Genomic DNA, 24,171 nt, shown 5'->3' on the forward strand with positions numbered 1-24,171 from the left:
TGGTGGCTTTGTTGTCTAAATAGCTGGAAGGAAGAAATCGCTTTTTTTTCCGACAAAATGTTTCCTATGATAAAAATAGTCGAATAAAAATATTGTGTGATGTATTTTGAAACAGGAAATATTTAACCTAGATTTATTTAAGTTCCTTAGAGCATGTTCAAGCTAAGCGAATGCAAAACGTTGCAGTATTCCATAATTGTACCTTAAACGACCTTGCCGTAAACACAAACATTTTACATCCTGCCACGTATTTTGCATGAACCTATGTTACATGTTTATTAATACTATACGATCTTGATTTGAAGATTTCGTGACTGCAGGAATCCATACTCTTTTGTTCTTTCGGTAAAGTCACGTGGGTAGAAAAATAATAGATCACGACGTTTCGATCGCAACACAAGCGATCGTCATCAGGTGGGACAACCACAGCGAGAAAAAACTGCTGAAGTAGGCGAGAGATCTCCCGTGGCACGAGGTTATATAGGACTCGGCAGTAGGGGGGGAGAGAGAAGTGGGGGGGGGGGAAGGAGGCAGGGCAGAAAGTGGACCCCACGGCAGCACCCGGGTCACTGGAGTAGAGATCGGAGAGAGATGCACAGAGACTTTGACTTTTAAACAACTTTTATTGCCGCCAGCAGGAAAATCACTGGAGGCGATTCCAATATGAAAAACAGTCGCCAACAAACGAAAGAAAACAAACGTTACATATCTTTACAAATCTACGTGCTGTGGTGCTGAAAGCACCGCACACAACACAAAAAAAGTCACGTGGTTGTGGTGTCATCGCGCACGCCACGGTGACGAGCGAGCGTTTCAGAAAGTGAACACGAGGGTGCCGTCCACACTTGTGCAAAGGGCCTTTCCGGCTCCCCAGCGTTCGAAGAATGCGTGCACATCACCGACGTGTGAGATGCACAGAAAGAGAGTAAGACACACATGGTCAGGAGGAGAATATAAAAAATATGGATTTATTTCAGCAAAGCCAAGACATCACACTCAATGTTAAAAAAAGCAGGTGCTTTTGCCATTATTTTTGTAACCGGCGACGCTCAAAACTTTACTAATAAATTAGTGATGCAATGGCAGAAAGGAGATGAAAAGATAACCATTAAACAGACGATGGAGTGATCAAAATAGAGGCCAAGTCAGCGTTTTACGAGAGGCGCTTGCACTTCAAGGTAAATTATTTAAAATTATTTTTTTCAAATATTGGTATTATGGATTAGGAATTAATACCTCGCAATGCATGAAAAGTAATATTTTGTATTTCTTTAAAAACAATGTTTTTTACATTTGTAGAGTTAGTAAAGGTATATTTTTGGCATTTATATGATAACTAGCTGTACTACCCGGCTTCGCCCAGGACTTGTATCCACCACGGCCGGCCGCCTTTGTCTCCCCAGTGGCGATGTTAATACGCTACAGCAGTTACTCGTTTGAGGCAGAGTCGACCTAGGGGAGGTTCAAATAATCGTCACCGGTGGTGGCCGTGAGCGGGAATGGAACTGGGTTCGCCGGGTTGGTAGCGCAGCGTAGCGTTAAGCACTACACCCACCGCTCCTCACACACCACACACGCACAGACACACACACAGACACACAGACACACGCAGACACACACAGACAGAGACACACACACACACAGACAGCACGCTAACCACTACACTACCGCTCCCCACACACCACACACGCACACACACAGACACACACACAGACACACACACACAGACACAGGCAGCACGCTAAGCACTACACTACCGTTCCCCCTACACAACACACGCGCGCGCGTCCATAGGTACACATACACGCGCTTGCCGCAGACACACACGACTTTCATGGTGCGTACGGCAGTAAACGACTGAAATAATAAAGCGGCAAAGCTGCGCAAGGAACGCCTTAGACCTGCAACACATTTGTGTAATGCGAGCGTAAAGACACAAACTCATACAAACACATACACAATACACACACACATACATGCAGACACACAGACAGACACATAACACACATACATACACACACATACATACACAGAAATACATACACACACATACATAGACACACACATACATACACCCAAGCACATGCATACACGTACATACACACATACATATAGACACGCAGACATACACATAAAGACATAGAAAAAAACCCACATACATACACACACACACAAACACATACACATACATACACACATACATACAGACACACAGAGATACACATAAACATATACACACATACACAAAAGACCCGGCTTCGCCCGGGACTTGGATCCACGATGCCCGGCCGCCTTTGTCTCCCCAGTGACGATGTTCACACACGACAGCAGTTACGCGTTTGAGGCTGAGTGGACCTAGGGGAGGGCCAGGTCCGTTTCAAATAATCGTCAGCGGTGGTGGGCGTGAGTTGGAATCGAACTGGGGTCGCTCAACCAGCTTAATGACTATTTGTACAAAGAACATATAAAGAATCGATTATAATAACCAGGCTACAGTCCACATTATAGACTGCCAGTACACGCAGTCAGCTTCATAAGCAGGCTAGAGTGTACATGATAGAGTGGCAGTACGCTCACCGAGCTTAATAATCAGGCTACAGTCTACATGATAGACTGGCAGTACGCTGACCCAGCTTAATGACTATTTGTACAGTGAACATTTAAGTAATCGATTGTTGGTGCGTTGGGTTTAAAAGTAATATTAATTGCACACATTGTGGTGGGGGTGGAGTGAAGAGTAGGATAAACTTTGATGAATTTACCTCAGAGTGGCGTGGTGGGTGTCGAGGCCTAGTAGCGTGCAGAGCCTGCGGCCTCGCCTAAATTGTCCACCCGGCAGAGGCAGGGTACGGGTGGCGTGCCTTCCCCCCCCCCCTCAGCGCTCCAACAACACTGTGTAATGGCTATTATTTAATTATTTACGGAGCCTATGAAAGTGGCGAAGGCGTGGCTAGCCGTTGGCAGGGGCAACCGCCGTCCAATGAAACTGCAGCCCTTGGCGAAGGCGTCGCTAGCCGTTGCCAGGTCCAATGAAAGCGGCGAAGGCGTCGCTATCCGTTGCCAGGGGCAACCGCCGTCCAATGAAAGTGCGTATGGTCCGAAATCCACACACACACACACAGACGGACAGACAGACATGCACGATTTTATATATATAGATACCATTTTATAAAAAAAAATCTAATTACTGTTAAGATATAAAGTTAAAGACAATATCATTTCTATAACTAGAATCATATTTACCTTCATATTCGCTCGGGCCCTTGTGTTTATATACTACTTATGAGATACAGTGATACCTCGGTTCACGAACTTAATTCGTGAACTGACTCTGGTCGCGAACCGAATTGGTCGTGAACCGAGGCACATTTCCCCACAGGGTTCAATGTAAATCCGGTTAATCCGTTCTGACCTTTTTTTTTGGTTTTTGAAGCACAAAAATATTAAACAAATTACAATACACATTAGTACTGTACAGTATAGTAATGTATAAAGAGAGAACACTAACCTTGCTTGAGATGACTTCAGTAAGCACTCAAACGGGTGAACTGTTCAATACAGTAAGTACAGTATTGTACAGTACAGTAGTACAGTACAGTACTGTATGTGCTAAAAAGCACACCAAAAAGCAAAAAGTCACTGAAAGTGTCTTCACAGTACTCAAAGTACTTCTTTCTGTGTCTCTTCTTCTCTCCACGATCTTCCTACAGGAAGTCACGACCATGTGACAGCCTGGAAATAGCATTAAAATGGCCGCGGCTCCTGTTTGTGAACCGAAGCGGAGTTCGTGAACCGGAGCATATTTTTATGAACTTTTCTGTTCGTGAACCGAGTTGTTCATGAACAGAAGCGTTCGTGAACCGAGGTATCACTGTATTGTAAATGTGAAATGTAGCATTGTATTTTGAACAAAGCATAATTAAATAGTAATCAATACTGTTTTATATGTATTTAGATATTTTACCAAGTACATTCAAATAATCTGAAAAGTATTATGTTATGTGATAATTTCATTTGGAACTCTGCAACTGGCGCTGTCAGAGAATGGACCTCGAAGATTGCGTCACAGAACTACTTCTGAGGTTAATAATAATAATAGTACAATTTGTAACGCGCGCAAATTTGCAGACGTAGTGGCCGCAACTCAGAGGCGCGGAGCCAAGCTCAGAGTCGCTCAAAAGCACCAGGGGCGGTTTCTTCATTAGGGCGATTGGGCGACGCACCACCAATGTCATTCAACCACAGAGTCACGCTAGCCGTCACTGTGCCTCTGGATATAGTCCAATCAGCGTCATGTCACGTTCTGTGGAGTACCGCCTCTTTTTGGGCGATTTCACTCCGGCTGAGAATCGCCCCGAGTGGCCCCATAGACTTACATTCAAAGATGTTTTTTTCCGAACGGGGGGCGCTGCAATGCATTCTCTATGGCTTCCGGGAGGGCTCGCATTAACGTGCTTACGTCATCATACGTAAGGACGTTTCATCCAACAAAATTATTTGTCGCCACCTAGTGGAATCTTTAATAAAAGAAACATGAGTGGATTGTATTAATAGTGAGTATAGAAACAAACAAGATGTATTGTAAGAGTCACTTTATTTTTCATTAATATTAAAGAAGTGAAGTTGCCTTTACATGCTTAAGCTGTTAATTTATCCTTTGCATGGGTGGACCTTATCCTTATCAATCATCCAGACATTTGCCCCCCCTGAGAGATTTTGCAGGAGCCGCCACTGATCTGCACCATTAATATTCCATGCAAATATTGTTTGACGCTTGTCAATCAAACCAAGTTTGAAATCTCAGAACTGAAATTGAGCCAAATTAAGTTAGGATCCAAACTTAATTAGATTTTTGTGCAGTCATTTTTTACAGGGCTGAGACAATCAGTTTGCTACACTTGAGAATTCGGTTTAATCACAAGTCAGTCTGTGGGAGTCTCTATGTCTCTGTGTAGGTCTATGAGTCATCGGTTTTTTGACCAATCTAATCAATCAACGTTAAATATTATATGTTTATTCTAATAGAATTATATTACCTGTGCCATTGCAATTGTGTCAATCGTATATTATAAAACTCTTTGGTTCTCTCGCCGACTTCAGCATTTTCTTGCTGTGGTTGTCCCACCTGGTGAGGATTGCTTGTGTTGCGATCGAAACGTCGTGATTTGTTTTATTTTATTTTATTTCTACCTATGTGACTTTACTGAAAGAACCAAAGAGTATGGATTCCTGCCGTCACAAAAGCTTCAAACCTGTTTCCTACATTGGCCTCTCCACGTAGAGGAGTTCATTCATGTTTTATACATCGGTTGCACAGACTTGTGAGAGTGCATATCTTCATAATCATTGTTTTAATGCAAGAAAATTATGATTTCTACATCCAGTGTCTCATCAGCTGAGTCAGGATTGCTTTAGCCAATGCTGGTGAACTGCTAAATGTTTAAAAGCAAGGACCCTTCCTGGTTTCAAAATGATCGTAATTAAACTTCACTGGCTTCCCATTTAATTTTGCTCTCTTTTCAAATATGTTACACTAGTATTTAAATCTTCCCATGGCTTTGTCCTTCTTGATCTTGCCTCTCTCATCTTCTTCTACATCCCCTCTCATCCTGTTGTTCCCAGTCTTCTCTGTCTCTGTCCCATCTCCCTGTACCCAATCTCGATTTCGATCCTCTCCCTCCTTGCGCCCTTCCACTGGAATAAACTTACCTGTACATTAAGCCGCCCCCTCCTTAACCTCCTTTCATCCCTCTCTCGAAGCCACATCTCTTCTCCATTGCCCATTCCCTTCCGCTTCCCTCCCCTCGCCCCTCCACTCTTTCCCATCCCTCCCCTATCCTTTCATGATCCCCACGTTCCCTCTGTTGTGGTCACTCATTCTTCGACCATTGTGTAATTAAGGTCGTTGAGGCGACTTCTGGAATCCGGTCTTTTATTCAACTTTGCATTACAGCTTTCCTTCACGCTGCTGACAGGCAGCGTGAGAGGGACAGATAGAGAGAGAGAGAGACGCACTGCCATGTGGCAACCCGGAGCCCCGCTCCCGCGTGGCCCCCTTCCTCTGTTCGTTCCCGTTCTGACCCCGTGTCGTCCGTCTCCACCCCTATTTAATAGCTGGGTCACGTGGTACGTTTCCACCAATCCTGGTTAACCTCTATGGAATATTCCAGAGGCTCCCGGGACCACGCCCCTGACTTGTCTCCCCATTGGCTGTGGCTAAAGCCAGCAGAACCAATCCTCTACAACCAGCTGTCACCTTTCCATTACGTCAGGGCCACGCCCCTGGCTCGTCTCCCCATTGGCTGTGTCTAAAGCCAGCAGAACCAATCCTCTACAACCAGCTGTCACCTTTCCATTACGTCAGGGCCACGCCCTTAGGCTTCCCCGCATTGGCTATGAACCAGGACCGGCAAAGCCAATTGTCGTGACGAGTTGTAATCCGTCAATGACCCGGATATAACCTCACATTACACTTGCATGCCACTGCCATCTAAATCACTCTATTTTTGTTACCGCTTTTAAAACTATGTAAAGTGCCTTGAAATAAGGCGCTGTATAAATATAAAACAAGGTGAGATCAAAGAAGATATAACATGATAATCATTGAGTGTCGTTGTAGACACTTGATGGGAAGGAAGCTTTGTGGATGCGTATTTATTATGGTACTTATATTTTCCACTAGGATGCTCAATGATCATCATTTATTTGGATGTACTGTATATTGCCATGACAGTAATTGGTTGTAGCAGTATTATTTTCACAAATAAAATAAAATGTACATATAATAAAGGATGACAAGGCAGTGCACTAAAGTAATGAGACATAGTCGTGAATAAAGGATATAATTAAACAACAAAAATAGCCTGTACTATGTATATATAAATGCAACATTTTGATTGATTTTTTTTAGCAAAAAGAGTTTCGAAGCATTCATGAACTTTGGTGAGACAGCTGTTCACTGCCTGTCAACAGCGTCTTGAGATGAGGTTACATTTAGAGGATACATACTAAAATCCAACTTGCTTTGTATTGTGCTGCATTGTGATCAGTGTTTGCACTGGGTGTGCTGGCTTGAGTCCAGCTAAAATCTGTATTCATATTCTTTGGGTCTTTCGGTAAAACCACGTAGTTAGAAAAAAAAAAAATCAAAATAATAACAATATCACGTTTCGTTCGCAACACAAGCAATCGTCTTCAGGCAATCACCTGAAGACGTTTGCTTGTGTTGCAATCGAAACGTCGTGATATTGTTATTATTTTGATAATTTTTTTAACGTACGTGGCTTTACCAAAAGACCCAAAGATTTGAATTCCTGCAGTCACGAAAGCTTTAAGTCAAGATTTAAAATCTGTAATTTTTTTACTTCAGGATTTAAGTCACTTTCATTCTCTACAGCAGCGGTCGGGAACCTATGGCTCGCGAGCCATAAATGGCTCTTCCAGTGACGGCATATGGCTCCCAGACAATTTTGAGTTGAAAAAAAATAATAATAAAAAATAAAAAAATCTGTTTGGAAATGATTTTAAAATACTTGTGATATTGCTTAATAATAGTGTGTCATTTTAAAGTAAACAGAAATTAGTTTTGAAGATAAATTTCACGGGTCACGCCTGCATGAAGCTCAACCTCACCACGTACGAACCAGACTACTACAAGGCCATCAGCAAAACCACACAGCACCAGAAGTCGCATTAAAAGTAAGACATTTAATTTATTATACGTTAAAAATACTATATGGCTCTCAATGAAATATATTTAGAAATATTTGCCTTTTATGGCTCTCCCAGTCAAAAGGTTCCCGACCCTTGCTCTACAGTTAATGTAAGTGTAGTGGAATAACGCGCACGGGGGTTTGCAAGCGGTGTGCACGCAGGTTCGGCGAGAGAGAGAGCAACGGAAAGGAGACGGCCAATTAGGATGCATCGGAGTGATTGGGTGGCTGCAAATGCAGGCGCGGAACAGGCGCCAGGTTGACGGGAGATTGAGGCGATAATGGCTGATGCCACGGGGCATGATGCGACGGGAGGTGGCCAGCTTAATTAATGAGGAGTTAATGAGGAGGGGGAAATATACGGCAGCGTGAGAGCGACGGGGTTGAGTTGGTCGGAGTGAAGACAAGAGGAAAGACAAGAGAAGTCCCAGGCCCCGCTCGCCACACCTGGCCCTCTCCAGCGGTGATGGCTGAACCCCCACCGGAGGCAAGGGCGAGGTTGGAGAGGCGAGGGTAGAAAGGCTAGCAGTAGAGAAGCTAGCGGAATCCTAAGTGTGAGCGTGCGAGGCTAGCAGTGGAGAAGCTAGCAGGGAGTATAGCTAGCAGTGGAGAAGCTAGTAGAGTATATAGCGGAAGGCTAGCAGTGGAGAAGCTAGCGGAAGATAGTGAGAGGCTAGCAGTGGAGAAGCTAGCAGAAGATAGTGAGAGGCTAGCAGCGGAGAAGCTACCAGAGTGTGTAGTGGTAGTCCAGCAGCGGAGAGAGCGAAGCTAGCGGAGAGTGGCAGGCAGGCTAACAGTAGAAAGGCTAGGAGAGTGAGAGAGAGAACAGGCTAGCAGTGGAGAGGCTAGGAGAGTGAGAGAGAGAGCAGGCTAGTAGTGGAGAGGCTAGGAGAGTGAGAGAGAGAACAGGCTAGCAGTGGAGAGGCTAGGAGAGTGAAAGAGAGAACAGGCTAGCAGTGGAGAGGCTAGGAGAGTGAGAGAGAGAACAGGCTAGCAGTGGAGAGACTAGGAGAGTGAGAGAACAGGCTAGCAGTGGAGAGGCCAGGAGAGAGAGAGAGTGAACAGGCTAGCAGTGGAGAGGCTAGGAGAGTGAGAGAGAGAGCAGGCTAGCAGTGGAGAGGCTAGGAGAGTGAGAGAGAGAACAGGCTAGCAGTGGAGAGGCTAGGAGAGTGAGAGAGAGAACAGGCTAGCAGTGGAGAGGCTAGGAGAGTGAAAGAGAGAACAGGCTAGCAGTGGAGAGGCTAGGAGAGTGAGAGAGAGAGAACAGGCTAGCAGTGGAGAGGCTAGGAGAGTGAGAGAGAGAACAGGCTAGCAGTGGAGAGGCTAGGAGAGTGAGAGAGAGAACAGGCTAGCAGTGGAGAGACTAGGAGAGTGAGAGAGAGAGAACAGGCTAGCAGTGGAGAGGCTAGGAGAGTGAGAGAGAGAACAGGCTAGCAGTGGAGAGGCTAGGAGAGTGAGAGAGAGAGAACAGGCTAGCAGTGGAGAGACTAGGAGAGTGAGAGAGAGAACAGGCTAGCAGAGGAGAGGCTAGGAGAGTGAGAGAGAGAACAGGCTAGCAGTGGAGAGACTAGGAGAGTGAGAGAGAGAGAACAGGCTAGCAGTGGAGAGGCTAGGAGAGTGAGAGAGAGAACAGGCTAGCAGTGGAGAGGCTAGGAGAGGAGAGAGAGAGAACAGGCTAGCAGTGGAGAGGCTAGGAGAGTGAGAGAGAGAACAGGCTAGCAGTGGAGAGGCTAGGAGAGTGAGAGAGAGAGCAGGCTAGCAGTGGAGAGACTAGGAGAGTGAGAGAGAGAACAGGCTAGCAGAGGAGAGGCTAGGAGAGTGAGAGAGAGAACAGGCTAGCAGTAGAGAGGCTAGGAGAGTGAGAGAGAGAGCAGGCTAGCAGTGGAGAGGCTAGGAGAGTGAGAGATAGAACAGGCTAGCAGTAGAGAGGCTAGGGGAGTGAGAGAACAGGCTAGCAGTGGAGAGGCTAGGAGAGAGAGAGAGATAAATCAATTCTAGATTTGAAGCTTTCGTGACTGCAAGGATTCATACTCTTAGGTTTTTTCGGTAAAGTCACGTAGGTAAAATAATAATATAATAATTAAACTAACTCAATTAAATCACGACGTTTCGGAGACTTGTGTTGCCTTCGAAACATCGTGATTTAATTTAGTTATTTTCATTTATTATTATTTTATTATTATTATGATTTTATCACCTACGTGACTTTACCAAAAAAACCTAAGAGTATCGAGAGAAATCAAGCAGTGGAGAGGCTGAGAGGGAGAGGGGGGGCGGAGTGAGCGGGATGATCATGACGGAGTTACGGGATGCCGAACGCGAGGAGTTCTGTTCAATAAAAAGTGACGCAGGAGAAAGATAAACACAACTGTCGGCAGTGGCAGAACATGCTTGTCAACAATGACACTCAATTTATTTTGATAACGTTGAAGTGTTGTGTAAAACGAATTTATTACTGGCCAAGACTAATGAGATAATCCATGGAAATTGAGAGAAATGCAAATAACTTTAATCGCTCTGACTTTAGTGCGGCCTGGAAGCGTATTATTAAATAAAATATATTACAATTCCTTATAGGGGAAACGAATACCAATTAATAACAATTGAATGATTACCAATCTATTATATAATTACAATACCCTCCCACTCTCAGCCTCAAATCACTGCACCAGATTGGGTTAAATCAGCGGTCGGGAACCTATGGCTCGCGAGCCATATATATGGCTCTTCCGGTGACGGCATATGGCTCCCAGACAATTTTGAGTTGAAAAAAATAATAATAAAAAAATAAAAATAAAATCAGTTTGGAACTGATTTTAAAATACTTGTGATATTGCTTAATAATAGTGTGTCATTTTAAAGTAAACAGAAATTAGTTTTGAAGATAAAATTTCTCGGGTCACGGGTCCCGTGGACCAGAAGTCGCATTAAAAGTAAGACATATTTAATTTATTATACGTTAAAAATACTATATGGCTCTCAATGAAATATATTTAGAAATATTTGGCTTTTATGGCTCTCCCAGTCAAAAAGGTTCCCGACCGCTGGGTTAAATGATGACGTCACCCTGCTGCTATTTAAGATCGGGAGCAGGTGGAGGGCTTCACCATTCTGGCGAATTGCCCGATGATGCTGGATGTAATTACCAGCGAAACGGCGTACTCAAAATTGTAAGTGATGTTGATTCACTCTTCAACACACCGGTGGGCTAAAGTAGTGAACTATTTTTGTCTTTTGTAAACGTGACACATTTTTTACTGTTTGGCCGTGTTGGGTGGTGGAGGGTTATGACACATTTCTAAATAACGCGATGTAACCCAAAAACCTTTACTATTAGAAAAAGTTGTCCGCATGAAATAAAAAAACACTACACAAGTGATAATAATCAAAATCTTTATTTCGACTGGAGGAATCCGATGAGCTATGAATCAATATTTCACAGATGTCCAGTGGATCAGCAAATGAACCACAAAGCAGCCTCGCTCTCAAAAACCATGCTCATCTCGAGTCCGTGCAAAAGGGCAACATCGGTAATTCATGAGTATCATTTCAATGTCATCATAGGCTGATACTAAATTCCAGCTCATTAATATATTCGCTATTGTGCTCCTGTGGATAAGGGCGAAAATCCAGAGAGGTAAGAGCATGGGGGGTTGTATATCTCTGCGTGTGGGGCAAGCGGGGATGGGCCGGGCAGGGTAGTCGTGGGTTGAAGGGGAGGGAGTGAGTTTTATAAGGAAGGGGCTGGCTGGCTGTCCGTGGTGCTTGCTCCGTGCATGCGGTGCTCGTGGATAAGAGCGACAGGAGCGAGGAAGACGGCAGGGTGCTCAGCACCCAAGATCCATCGGTGGGTAATATATAATCATATAAGCTCTCTCTAGTGAATTAAATTAGTAAAATTGCTGATTGCATTTGCGTGCTGTGCAAGGAACTTTTAATATTTCCTCGATTTTCACCGTTTGGTTAATCATGAAAATGGTCTATAGTTGTTTAATAATAAATGTACAAGCATGACAGCGGCACTGCAATGTGCCCTGGGTACGTCTTTATAGATTGTTCTCGTGCGATAAAGTTGAGAAATTAGTATGTTTATTTATGCTGACCGCAAACAAAATTAACATTGGGCATGTGAATTTTGCGTGTTTAAAACGGTATTATGAATAACAAAGATACACTTTGGAATAAATGCACTTAATGTTATATGTGCGTCATTGAACAAATTCAAATGCTCCGTAGAAATGTGTTGGTGCGACAGTTTTACCTCCTCTTGGTACGAGTAACGCTCTGAAGTAATGACGTCAGAAGATTTAACTTTTAATCTCGATTTGAAGTTTTCGTGACTGCAGGGATCCATTACTCTTTGGTTCTTTCGGTAAAGTCACGTAGGTATAAAATAAAATAAATTAAATCACGACGTTTCGGGCGTAACACAAGCGTCCGTACGTATACCTACGTGACTTTACCGAAATAACCAAAGAGTATTTATCTTTTAATTGAATGTGAGCGTGAACCAGCAAGCACTATACCAACAGCATAAACGTCTACTATATGCATCATAGTATTTGGCTACCAACAGTCTCCATAGTTTATAACTTAAAACAACATCTCCCCTCTCATGTTATTGTGGCTGAGTTATTTCATGTAATTATATACTATCCTCATGTATAATTCATTCACTTCAAGCACTGGAGTCTAAGTGTAGGCATACCTGTATTCTTTGTAATTGTTCACCCTTGCTGCAATTTCATCTGATGGTGATACTATTATATCAGATAAATTAACCCGTGTAACATTAACAGGCAATGCAGCATCATGCATAGCCACAACAGTGTCCGTGATGATGAATAACACACTTTTATATTTTCTAGCCAGTGCCAGACTGTCAATGGATGGTCTCATCTGTAACATTTAGCATGGGAAGCAAGTCAAATGCAGTTACAATTCCATGACGTTAGTTTGGCAATCTGTAGCAAATTATCCAAAATCATCTTCATTTGAGTCTCGTTATCATTTGGTTGTCATATCTGTCTTACAGACCTCATCGTCCTCTTGTAAAACAGATTTAAGAAACCACTGCCGTAGTAAAAGAATGGAATAAGGTAATCATTTGAAAATAGGTTAGCATTTTTTTGACCATGTCATTATCCGGGCCTGTTCCCGGGCATGGCTAACATCGGTGTCGAGTGATACCTGAACTGCTCCTGGACCCTCCCCTGAACAACTCACAGCGACCACAGTGACGAAGCATAGTCCCATGTTGGACATGGCCTTCTTTCATCTAGCAGTGTATTGCCAAGAGGCTGTACACATCATTAAATCAATCATACGAATTACACACCTCTGTTTACAGGAATAAAAATAGAGATGCAATTTGTAAAGAGAGAGGGATGAGGACACACTTTAGAAACCTACACTAATTTATTATTTTGGCGTGATAAAGATTGTTATTGCTGCCAAGCTCTCTGAGATTTTAAGGGCAGTGCCTGATTCTCATTGTCATGATGCACAATGAACTATTGAATTTGCATTTACCGGACTGCAGAGGTTTAAGGGCATGGCACACTGAGATCCCTGAATGAATCACGCCTTACAAATGGTAATTAATATTATATTTTAGTGCCCATGATAAACATAAGAATTACCTTATAATTCGAATCATAATGGTGAAAATTTTTTTTCATTGCCCAGAATATCTCACAACAATCTAACTTAATTTTTAAGGTACCTACAAAATTGCATATGTTATGTAGGATGAATAAAAAATATTCAAATGTAACAATTACATCATGAAAATATATTTCAGTAAATACAATGTATTAAAATAAACTTTTATAAAAAGCAAAGTCAGAAGTTCAAAAATCAAGTGAAAACTTATTCAGGTTCTTCATGAAATACAGAAGAAATGAGGATGTTCAAGTGTGATGTTATTATTGGCAAATGGGACTTCTCCAACCATATCAGACTAAACATGTATTTACTTGTGAGTGAAACCTAAGAGCAATGGGTGGTATGTGAACAACAAAATGGTGGAGAATCTACGTATCTCATTATTGCCTTTGGAGTGCTTCATTGCCTAGGGTAAATCAGCTGGAGTTTTGTATTGATGTGCAAAATATATTCGTCATTATCACGGACATTGTTTATATAATGACCACACGAGTATAATTCTGTGTCATCACCACGGTGCAGATAGACCATCTGAACCAAACTACTGCACCAGATTATCTCAAATGCACAGCGGTCATTCCGCTTGCATGCTTTTATATACTGTAATCAGGACATGTCCTTTTTAGGCCGATGACGTTCAAAATGCTTGAATTCACAATGGGATGGATTGCTATGAATTCCTAATGCTTGAGCAAGCGTGTGAGACTCGTGTGACATGTTATTAATGCGAATCAATTTGGTGGTGTTACCACGAGTGGTTTTAAGAATCTAGATTTGAAGTTTTCATGACTGCAGGAATCCATACTCTTTGGTTCTTTCGGTAAAGTCAAACAATTCGGCAATTGTTTCTTGCTGTGGTTGTCCCACCTGATGACGGACGCTTGTGTTGTGCCCGAAACATCGTGATTTAATTTCTTTTATTTTATACCTACGTGACTTTACCGAAAGAACCAAATAGTATGGTTTTAAGAAATTAAATGGCCTTAACGAGTCAATGCCACCTTTGCCACCTGCCTACACAGGAACACCTTTCCATAGTTGTAGGCACCACTTTAAATTGCTGGTATTTTTTTCTTGGGTGTTTGGCCATTGTTATGAAATACAATTTGGAATTGCCTTGGCATGATTCTTGACTCACAGCTGGATGCTGAGTGTTCAAATTGTAGTTAGGGGTTGGCTCAGCTGATCATCCCTCTATGGTTGAGTGCTGTATATAAATTACTACTTTGCGAAAATTATCAGTGGTCATCCTTTCAAAAGACTTGTCCACCGCCATAAGAAAGTGGTATGTCGACACCTGGCACAAGGTCACCAACAGATGCCACTCCCGGGTTCAAGGCAGATACACTGCTGCCTTTATCTGGCTTGTAGTATGCAGTGAACCCAGATTAAAAGATATACTTTTATACTGAGCTAACTACTTTTCCATCCTGTATTATCATGAAGCCGCACACAATCGTGACTCTACAAGATACCTACATTTTACCGGTAGCAGTTATTTATGTTTCTAAAGCCTGAAGAATCCATGGCTTTAAACAAGGCTGACTTGAAAATAATGCCCAAAACTTACGTCCAACTAAATGTCGAATATAAATTTGCAAAATAATAAAAATAGAATACCTTTAAGTGAGTTATCTTGAAGATCGTGCTTGGGTCTAAATTAATATCCCTCTCTGTGATGCGTGTGAGATGTGCTTGTATTTTGGTTGGTACACAAAGGCATAAACAAATATGATCATCCATAATAGAGGTTTTTGGGTTAGATTGCGTAAATATATAAATGTGTTGTTAAACCCCGCCACCACCCAACACAGCCAACTAGTAAAAGTTGTCACGTAAACAGAACATGCCAATTCGTCACTAGTACAGCACACCGGTGTGCTGGAGAGCCAAGCCACAAGATTTACAATCTGAGTACGATGTTTCGCCAGTAATTACAACTAGCTTCATCAGGCGACAGCCAGATTTGTGGAGAAGTCTTATTGTTTCGTTCATTTTATAGAGGTGTAGATGTGTTGACCACGCAACTGCGGGCTTGCACAATGTGGGGGGGGGGGGGGGAATTACTGAAGCAACGTACATCATGCATGTGCATTATGCGAGCCCTTTAAACTTGCCCTTCCTGTTTATTGTGTTTAATTAGAGAAATAAATTAAAATAACGTTAACCGTTCGGATAGCTACCGCCTTAGTGCTGCGTGGAAGCGAATTATCAAATAATACATTATTTAAATGCATGCCTACAAAGGGCAGCGTACTTCAATAGGGATTACCGTTGGTACTGCTATTTTAATAATAAACACAATGGACAGGAAGGACAAGTTAAAATGGCTTGCATAATGCACATGCATCATGTACGTTGACTCAGTAATCCCCCCCCCCCACACACACATTGTGCAAGAGCGCAGCTGCATGGTCAACACATCTTTGCCTCTGTATACGGAACGAAACAGTGAGACTTGTCCACAAATCTGGCTGTCGCCTGATGAAGCTAGTTGTAATTACTGGCGAAACGTCGTACTCTGATTGTAAATATTGTGGCTTGGCTCTCCAACACACCAGTGTGCTGTACTAGTGACGAATTGGCACGTTCTGTTTACGTGACAACCCTTACTAGTTGGCTGTGTCGGGTGGTGGCGGGTATTAACGACACATTTATATATTTACGCGACCTAACCCAAAAACCTTGTGAATATTGGTCGCGAAAGCCTAATTGTTAAACAGATATGATCATGATACATTTTTATTTCTAAACGTGAACAGAATAAAAAAATAAATGGGCCAAACAGAAATCTAGCGCCTTTTTAACGAGATATAAGAGAACAAATTTAGGTACCTTTATTTTGAGGTCCTGAATCTTTAGCACTTATGCTCATACATCAATATAAGTGGCATGCAGACGCCAAGTCAAATTAACGCACGTGACCAATTTGCCTGCATTAAATTCATGTTCTGCTGAAAATAATAAAATACATTGTCACCACATCTGCTCAAATGAGATTCTCCCCTGATATGGGATGGTTTTTAGTAACTAATGATTTTAAAACAAGTGTAACAATGTTTTTTACTTGAGACTACACCAAACATAATTTTGTTATATAAAAGTAATATATATAGGTCAACCAGGTGGGGTGTTGTCTGTTGTATTGGCCGGCTCTCTGTGTTGTGTTGTGTTGCATTGTTTCTAAGTTTACTATGTTTTTTTTCATTCATTCTTACCTGATGATGGTTGCTTGTGTTGCAATCGAAACGTTGTATTCTATTATTTGATTTTATTTTCTACGTGACTTTACCGAAAGAACCAGAGTTTATAAAAGTAGTTTATACATAGCATATATGCAGACTTGCAACATACAGTACTTACTGTGTCAAGTAAAATTAATGTGAAATTCGGTTAGATAAAAAAAAATACGTTTACTCAAATGCATGTGTGCATAGTTTCCATTTAAATCAATTACATTATTTATGAATGTATTGCATTTAACTAAAAGGGCTTATATCAGAGGTTTACATACATATTCATGTTAGATACACTTTTTTGAACATACATTAAAATCTAATTTACACTTGTCTATTATCATTGCTTGCCCAAGTGCGTTCATAGAATCATGATGAAAATGACAAGTCGGTGATATAGAGTAGCATGAGCATAAATTGGTATAATGAGACGTGTAGCGGATAACACACGCTCACACCAAAGCATGCCTACTCCCAGGGGTCATACGCAAAACATCATTTGAAGGGCATTACAACTTCTTGCCTGAAAATGTCCTTAGTTTGATTGGCAGTGACTGTCAAACGTATGAATGTGTGTTAAACTTATTTTGCGCCGTACATAGCCAACCGTGCTAATCGGAGGTGCAGGGGAAGGACACAAAACTAAACACACAAATCAGTTCTAAAGAAATTGGTTTTCAATTTAAAACCCATATACCGTACTGCTATAATTTTGTTTTGTTCAATATTTACACCCTCGGTGAAGAGCTATGATTTTTAAGAATACAGCATTTGTAGGCAGTGCCAGTCCCTGTTGTTGGCCATGAGGCAGTGGTGGGCATTTCACAGACATATTGTAATAAAAGGACTCGAACACTTCTTTCTGTCTTCGTGTCTTTATTCAGGTTCACGTCTTTACCCACACGGCACTCTGTTATAACTCCTGTATTTGTAGCCCCCGGCTATTCACTGCTATTATAGCTTCCTCACCCCTCTGACTCTCTGCTTCATCTACTGTAACCTCCTCCCTGCAGACTCGCTGCTACCCCTATGTGCAGACCCTCTGGCTGTCACTGTATGCAGACCCGCTGCCCACTCTCTCTGTGCAGCCCCGCTGCTGACTGCAGCCTCCTTGCTGCTTCGGGTCGGTCACCGCTGGCCAACGGTGCCGATCCTCGCTTCCCCCGTGTTCGTGGCGATCTCGCCACACCCCGCTTCGCCCTACGTGGCCTTCCTCTGTTCCTGGCTCCCAGTCACTCCCCTTGCTCTTCCGGTTCCCCTCCTTCTATACTCAACCCCTCTCCCCCCACGTGACCTAACTCCTCCCCCCCCTGACGGCACCTCAGAAGGGCCGTTTACAACCGCATTACATCACCCTCCCCCCTAAAGAAAATCCAGCCGACCTCGGCTGAATTGCAACCTGAAAAGCAATGCGGGTGTAAAGGGCCAACACGCAAAAAGACACGAAGCATTGAAGAACATTATAACAATAACACAACACAATCTAACGAAACGTGAGGGATTTCGAGCGAGTACGGGTAGCCGGGCCGTCCCGGACGGTCGGCGGCCCACCCGCCGAGCGGGAACGTGGAAGGGTTTTAGGGGCGACGGGCGCAAGTTCTTCCGTCGCCATTGGAGGCCCGCCACTGTCCCGCTCGCGTCCAGAAACATCCCGTACTCGCGTCCGCGGAGGGATAGGAAGAGCTGCAGGTCCCGTGGGTTCTGCGGCTCCGGTCGGCGTCCCACAAGCGGAAGGTCCTCCTCCCTGCGCTGTCACGGCCGGCTTGTCTGTGAAGGGTACGACAGGCGCTCTCGCAAGGTCAGCAGACACAGGCAAGGGCGAGTCGGCGGCAACAGACCCCGGCAAGGCAACTTGGGGAGATGACGCATCCGGCCGTGGGGCAATGTATGGCTTCAACCGGGACGTGTGCACGACCCAACGCCGTGCACCAACCTGAACACGCGCCGACTGTGGGTTGGGAACCTCAATGAGGCGGACCGGACCCTGCCAAGGTCGATGTAATTTAGGAGATGTACCTGGCCGCACCTGTGGGCAATGAAGCCAGGCCAGGTCCCCCTTTTTCCAGGGACACTCCCCCTTTGAACGTCGGGCACACCGCTCATTCCTGGCCTGAGCCTTGGCAGTAGCCATGCGGGCATTTTCCCTCGCCTCAGCGACACGCCGAACGTTGTCCTTAATATACTCAGGAAGAGGCTTAACAGGCCCCCTCGCACCGGTTCCCAACTGGTCATGAATCGGCGGCACGTTCTCACGGCCGTACATAAGGAAAAACGGCGAGTATCCAGTAGCCGCGTGCGGCGTCATGCGATACGCCGAAAGCACCCCAGGGATATGCAAATCCCAATCAGATTGGTTTTCCCCGACTGTATGGCACAGCATGGCGGACAGAGTCCGATTCAACCGTTCCACCATACCATCCGTTTGCGGGTGGTAGGGGGACGTCCGTATCTTTTTAGTTCCAAGAGCCGCACACACCTCCCCCAACAATTTAGACGAAAAGTTACGTCCCTGATCCGTAAGGAGCCTCTCCGGAGCCCCTTTGTCCATTACATACCCAAATAGAAAGGCGTCCGTGATAGACGCCGCTGACTGGTCAGGCAAGGGCCAGGCCATCGGCCAGCGAGAGAGGTACTCCACCCCCACCAGTAAATACTTATTCCCTTTAGCTGATGGCGGAAAGGGTCCCAAAATATCTAACGCCACCAACTCATTAACCCGAGATACTTTGATCGATTGTATCGGCGGAACATATGGATGTTTAGGCGGCTTACGGCGGGCACAATCGGGACACGCGCGAACGTGACCGACGACATCCGTCGTCATGCCGTGCCAATAATAGTCTCGTTGCAGCGTCAATAGGGTTTTCTGCACCCCCAGGTGTAAAAGTGTGTCACAGTGCAAAGATCTAATCAACTCATAGCGCAATGACGCAGGCACAACGAGACGCCAGTGTTCCTGTATCCCTTCCCTCCACATCAGTAACCCATCTCGGAGAGCAGTTTCCGAATTACCACCCGCACCGACTTCCTTACCCGCCTTCTCCGTTCGTTTCCGTAACGACACCAAAGAATCGTCCAACATTTGCTCCCGAATCCACACAGACCTTGGAAGACGCAAAATCCCGTCAGCCGGTCCCCCTTCAACCGGTCCCGGTGTAAGCGGAGGTTCGAGAACATCCACTGCCCGCGCGACAGGCTGAGGGGGGGGCTGAGCCGGTCCACACCTATGCGTCCCCGACGCACACGCACAAGGGGATTGTTGCGGCAACCTGGACAGTGCGTCCGCGTTAGCGTGACGCACACCCTTCCGATGGTGAATTTGGAAGGAGAATTCTTGCAACGTGTCCAGCCATCTCGCCAATTGTCCGGATGGCTGGTCCATCTTAAGAGCGTACTGCAAGGCCGCATGGTCCGTTCGGACAATAAACGACCGACCGTACAGATACGGTCGAAATTGGCGGAGAAAATACACAATAGCCAAAAGTTCCCTGCGAGTGACGCAGTAACGAGTTTCCGCGGGAGACAAAACCCGACTCCCGTACGCCACCACACGCTCAACACCACCTTTTGACTGGGACAACACCGCCCCAATCCCGGTGTCACTCGCATCAGTATCCAGAATGAAGGGATGTTCAAAATCCGGATAATCCAACGTCGGCGCAGTAGCCAGTAGGTCGCGCAGGCTCCGAAACGCCGCCTCCTCCGGCGGTCCCCACACAAATTTGTGCCCCTTCCCAGTAAGGAGATGCAAAGGCCTGGCGATAGTAGCGAAATTCGGAACAAACCTCCGGTAATATGAGGCGAACCCCAAAAACCGACGCACATCACCCACCTTGGCGGGGGTTGCCCAATCCCGGACACACGCAGTTTTCTCTGGATCCGTGGCCACCCCGTCCGCACTAACAATATGTCCCAAGTATCGAACGGAACGTTGCAGTAGATGACATTTCTTAGGCTTGAATTTCAAATTAGCAGAACGCATTCTGGCAAAAACGGCCTCCAACCGCAATAAATGCTCATCAAATGTGCGGCTGAAGACAATAATATCATCTAAATAAATGAGACATGTCTCCCACTGCAACCCCGTCAATACCAACTCCATCAATCTCTGAAAGGTGGCAGGGGCTGCATTCAACCCCATCGGCAGACAGTTAAATTGGAACAACCCCTGCGGCGTACGGAACACTGTCTTTTCCCGCGAGGGCTCGTCAAGGGGAAGCTGCCAGAAGCCCGAAGAGAGATCTAGCGTTGAAAAAAACTTAGCCCCTGACAAGGCGTCGAGAGAATCGTCCATACGCGGCAGGGGATACGCATCTGCCACCGACACTTTATTTAACTTCCGAAAATCCACACAAAATCGTAATTTACCATCTTTCTTTTTAACCAACACGACAGGCGCACCCCACGGGCTATTAGACGGAGATATAATATCCGCTTTCAACATGTCTTCCACTGCCCCTCGAACGTGCTCACGCTCAGCCGGACTCATCCGACGCGAGTTCAAGCGGATAGGGGCCGCGTCCCCCGTTTCGATGTGATGAGAGAGCAGCGAGGTGCGTCCCAAGTCCAAATCGTCCGAGCTAAACACATCGGAATAGCTCGCTAATAATTTATGAATCGCACAACGCTGCTCAGCGGAAAGGGCCGAATTTTCCGCACATAATTCGGCGATCCAACGATCGTCCACCCCTCCGTCGTGTGAAACACCACCCACCAGCCCCCCGTCCGGAATGTCACTCTGAGCCGTAAACGCCGTAGTGGCGTGTGCCACAACGGTACCAGCCGGCACAAACACGCTTTCAGAAGTCGCATTTAACACCTGCAAAAACGGGCGCTGATCCGGACGGACAATGGTTTGCGCCCCCACCAGTGCCAATCCGCCCGTAACAGCGGCGGACGGCGACAGCAAAATTCCACAAGCACTCTGCCGACCCGGAACCGGCTTCCGGTATCGTAGGGGAATGAGCATCTGCGAGCCAGGTGGAATATCAACTGAAACTTCCGATAACGCCTGCACCTGGGCAACCGGAGCCGGTCGCCCCCAGGTGGACTGTAAAAACGCCAATTTGCGGCCCCCTGGCAGTTCAATGCAATTTTCATTGATTCTAATTAAAATGGGCATCTTAGCCAAAAAATCCGTGCCCAACAAGCAAGGAACCGCCAGGGACCTCGAAATTAACACAACGCCCGAGGCCGAGACCCCCCCGATAGAAATATTAGCGTCCACCTGTCCCACGATGCCCATACTACCCCCGTTCGCAGCGATGCAGGAAGCGTAAGCCGGCCTCACGGCCCCCGGTGGGATGTTCAAAAGATGGAATATGACATCCGAAATAATGGTCGCGGACGCCCCGGAATCCACCAAAATACGCACGTCCACCCCTTGGATCGACCCCGGTACAGTGGACGAACCTGTAGCGGCCGCGACAACCCGCCGAGCCAACTTACGCCACTGCGTTATCGAGCGACAAGGCGCAGATACTGGCCTCCCATATTTTAGAACATCCGCGTCGCACAACAACGGCGATGAGTGAGGTGTCAGGCCTTGCCGGGTGTCTGGTGCGCACCGACTTGCCTGTGCCGGAGGGTCTTTCTTTGGGACGTCCGCGATCGAGGCCTCCTGCTGGGGCGGCCCCGGAACCCGGGCCCAGCAGTCCCTGGCATAGTGGCCCCGACGGCCGCAGCGGAAACAGTCGACGTCGGGTCGGCGCGCAGCAGGCACCCCGTCCCGACGTGGCCGCGCCGGCGGCGGAGCCCGCGGCCCCGGCTCGCTTCGAGCCGGCCACGGAGTGGAGGCGGCCGACAGCTCCTTTGGGCCGGTCGCATCCGGCACGTACACAGCCTTTGTAGGGTCCCACCCTACGGCCCCCCCATCGACGACAGGACCGCCCGTCCACGCCGTGACTTGTTTCCAGCGGCGGAGATTGAACTGGGCGTCCAAACACTTAGCCGCGGTCCGGGACGTGAGTTTCTCGTGACCGCAAGCCGGCATAGGAATGCCCAGATCCCGGGATAACTCCAACATCTTCCCCAAGATGAGAGGTTCCAGCAGGTCAGGCTCCGTCTCCGGGTAAGCGGCCATCGCGAGTTCCAGCACGGCGCCCCTGTACGCTACAGGCGACTCCTCCGGTGCGCGTTGCCGCTGCACGAAGCGGCGATGGGCGTCATCCGGTGGCTCGTACGCGTCCGCCATTTCGTCGAACACTCCACGCAATGTTTTCTTCTTCGCAGCTTTTATAGAGCGAAAAAAACGAACAGACTCATCGTCAAGGAGAGTCGGAAGCACCTCCAGCGCCTCGGCGTCCGTCCACCTTGCCGTTCGTACCGCCGCCAAAAATCGACAAGCGAACGCACTCCAATCGCCCCCGATGGAGAACTCCTTAACAGTTGTAAGGTGACGACTGCGGCTCCTTGGCCTGCTTCCGTCCGTCACCGACTCTTCCGGCGGCAAGTTCAGCAAGGCGTCGCAACGCGGTGTCGCCAAGATGGCGGACGATCTTCGTGGCGGCCCCAAGATGGCGGCTTCCCGCCTTCCGTGGTGCGCCACGCCCAAGATGGCGTCTTCACGCCGCGTGGTCGATGGCGGCGCCATCGAAGACGACCCGGGCTCCTGCCGATCACCACCATCACCTTCCAACGCCGCCCTTGGCGTGACAAGGTCACACAACTCCGTGATGACGGTTTTTAGGGTCGCCAGTTGCTCCGCCATCCGGGTCCATCTTAAATCTTCGTCCTTCAACGCAGATGGGTCGGGCGCAGCGGCAACCTCCTCCACACCCGGGCCCTCACGGATCTCTCCCTCCGCCGAAGTGAAGCCGACCTCAGGAGGAAGATCGTCGTCGTCCGATGATGAAGCCGACGCCGGAGATGGGATATTCTTCTTCCTTAGTTGTTTCGCCATGCCGTTTCACTTCTGACTCCAGTGTAATAAAAGGACTCGAACACTTCTTTCTGTCTTCGTGTCTTTATTCAGGTTCACGTCTTTACCCACACGGCACTCTGTTATAACTCCTGTATTTGTAGCCCCCGGCTATTCACTGCTATTATAGCTTCCTCACCCCTCTGACTCTCTGCTTCATCTACTGTAACCTCCTCCCTGCAGACTCGCTGCTACCCCTATGTGCAGACCCTCTGGCTGTCACTGTATGCAGACCCGCTGCCCACTCTCTCTGTGCAGCCCCGCTGCTGACTGCAGCCTCCTTGCTGCTTCGGGTCGGTCACCGCTGGCCAACGGTGCCGATCCTCGCTTCCCCCGTGTTCGTGGCGATCTCGCCACACCCCGCTTCGCCCTACGTGGCCTTCCTCTGTTCCTGGCTCCCAGTCACTCCCCTTGCTCTTCCGGTTCCCCTCCTTCTATACTCAACCCCTCTCCCCCCACGTGACCTAACTCCTCCCCCCCCTGACGGCACCTCAGAAGGGCCGTTTACAACCGCATTACATCATGATGGAGACCAGCCTCCCTACAGGAACAACCAATGCTGACTTCTTCCAATGTGTTGCGATGCGAGATGATGGATAGCAATTGCATGGGGAGGCCTTCATCCACCAGTGGACGA

The 24,171-nt window shown here is 46.5% G+C and overlaps 1 protein-coding gene across 2 annotated transcripts in view; it reads left to right on the forward strand.

Annotated features, from left to right (window-relative positions):
* Positions 1–11,469: 11,469 nt before the first annotated feature.
* The window catches only part of LOC133345374 (PTB domain-containing engulfment adapter protein 1-like), a 66,354-nt gene continuing 53,652 nt past the window's right edge, over positions 11,470–24,171 (forward strand). The window contains exon 1 of one of the 2 annotated variants that reach the window (XM_061556072.1): positions 11,470–11,559. The gene's annotated coding sequence lies outside the window, so the exon portion shown is untranslated. The remainder of the gene's footprint in view (positions 11,560–24,171) is intronic. The other variant, XM_061556073.1, reaches the window with a different exon arrangement.

The sequence above is a fragment of the Lethenteron reissneri genome, chromosome 21, assembly GCF_015708825.2.
Source record: "Lethenteron reissneri isolate LAM-NWPU_2019-01 chromosome 21, ASM1570882v1, whole genome shotgun sequence".
In the NCBI taxonomy this organism is placed as follows: Eukaryota; Metazoa; Chordata; class Hyperoartia; order Petromyzontiformes; family Petromyzontidae; genus Lethenteron; species Lethenteron reissneri.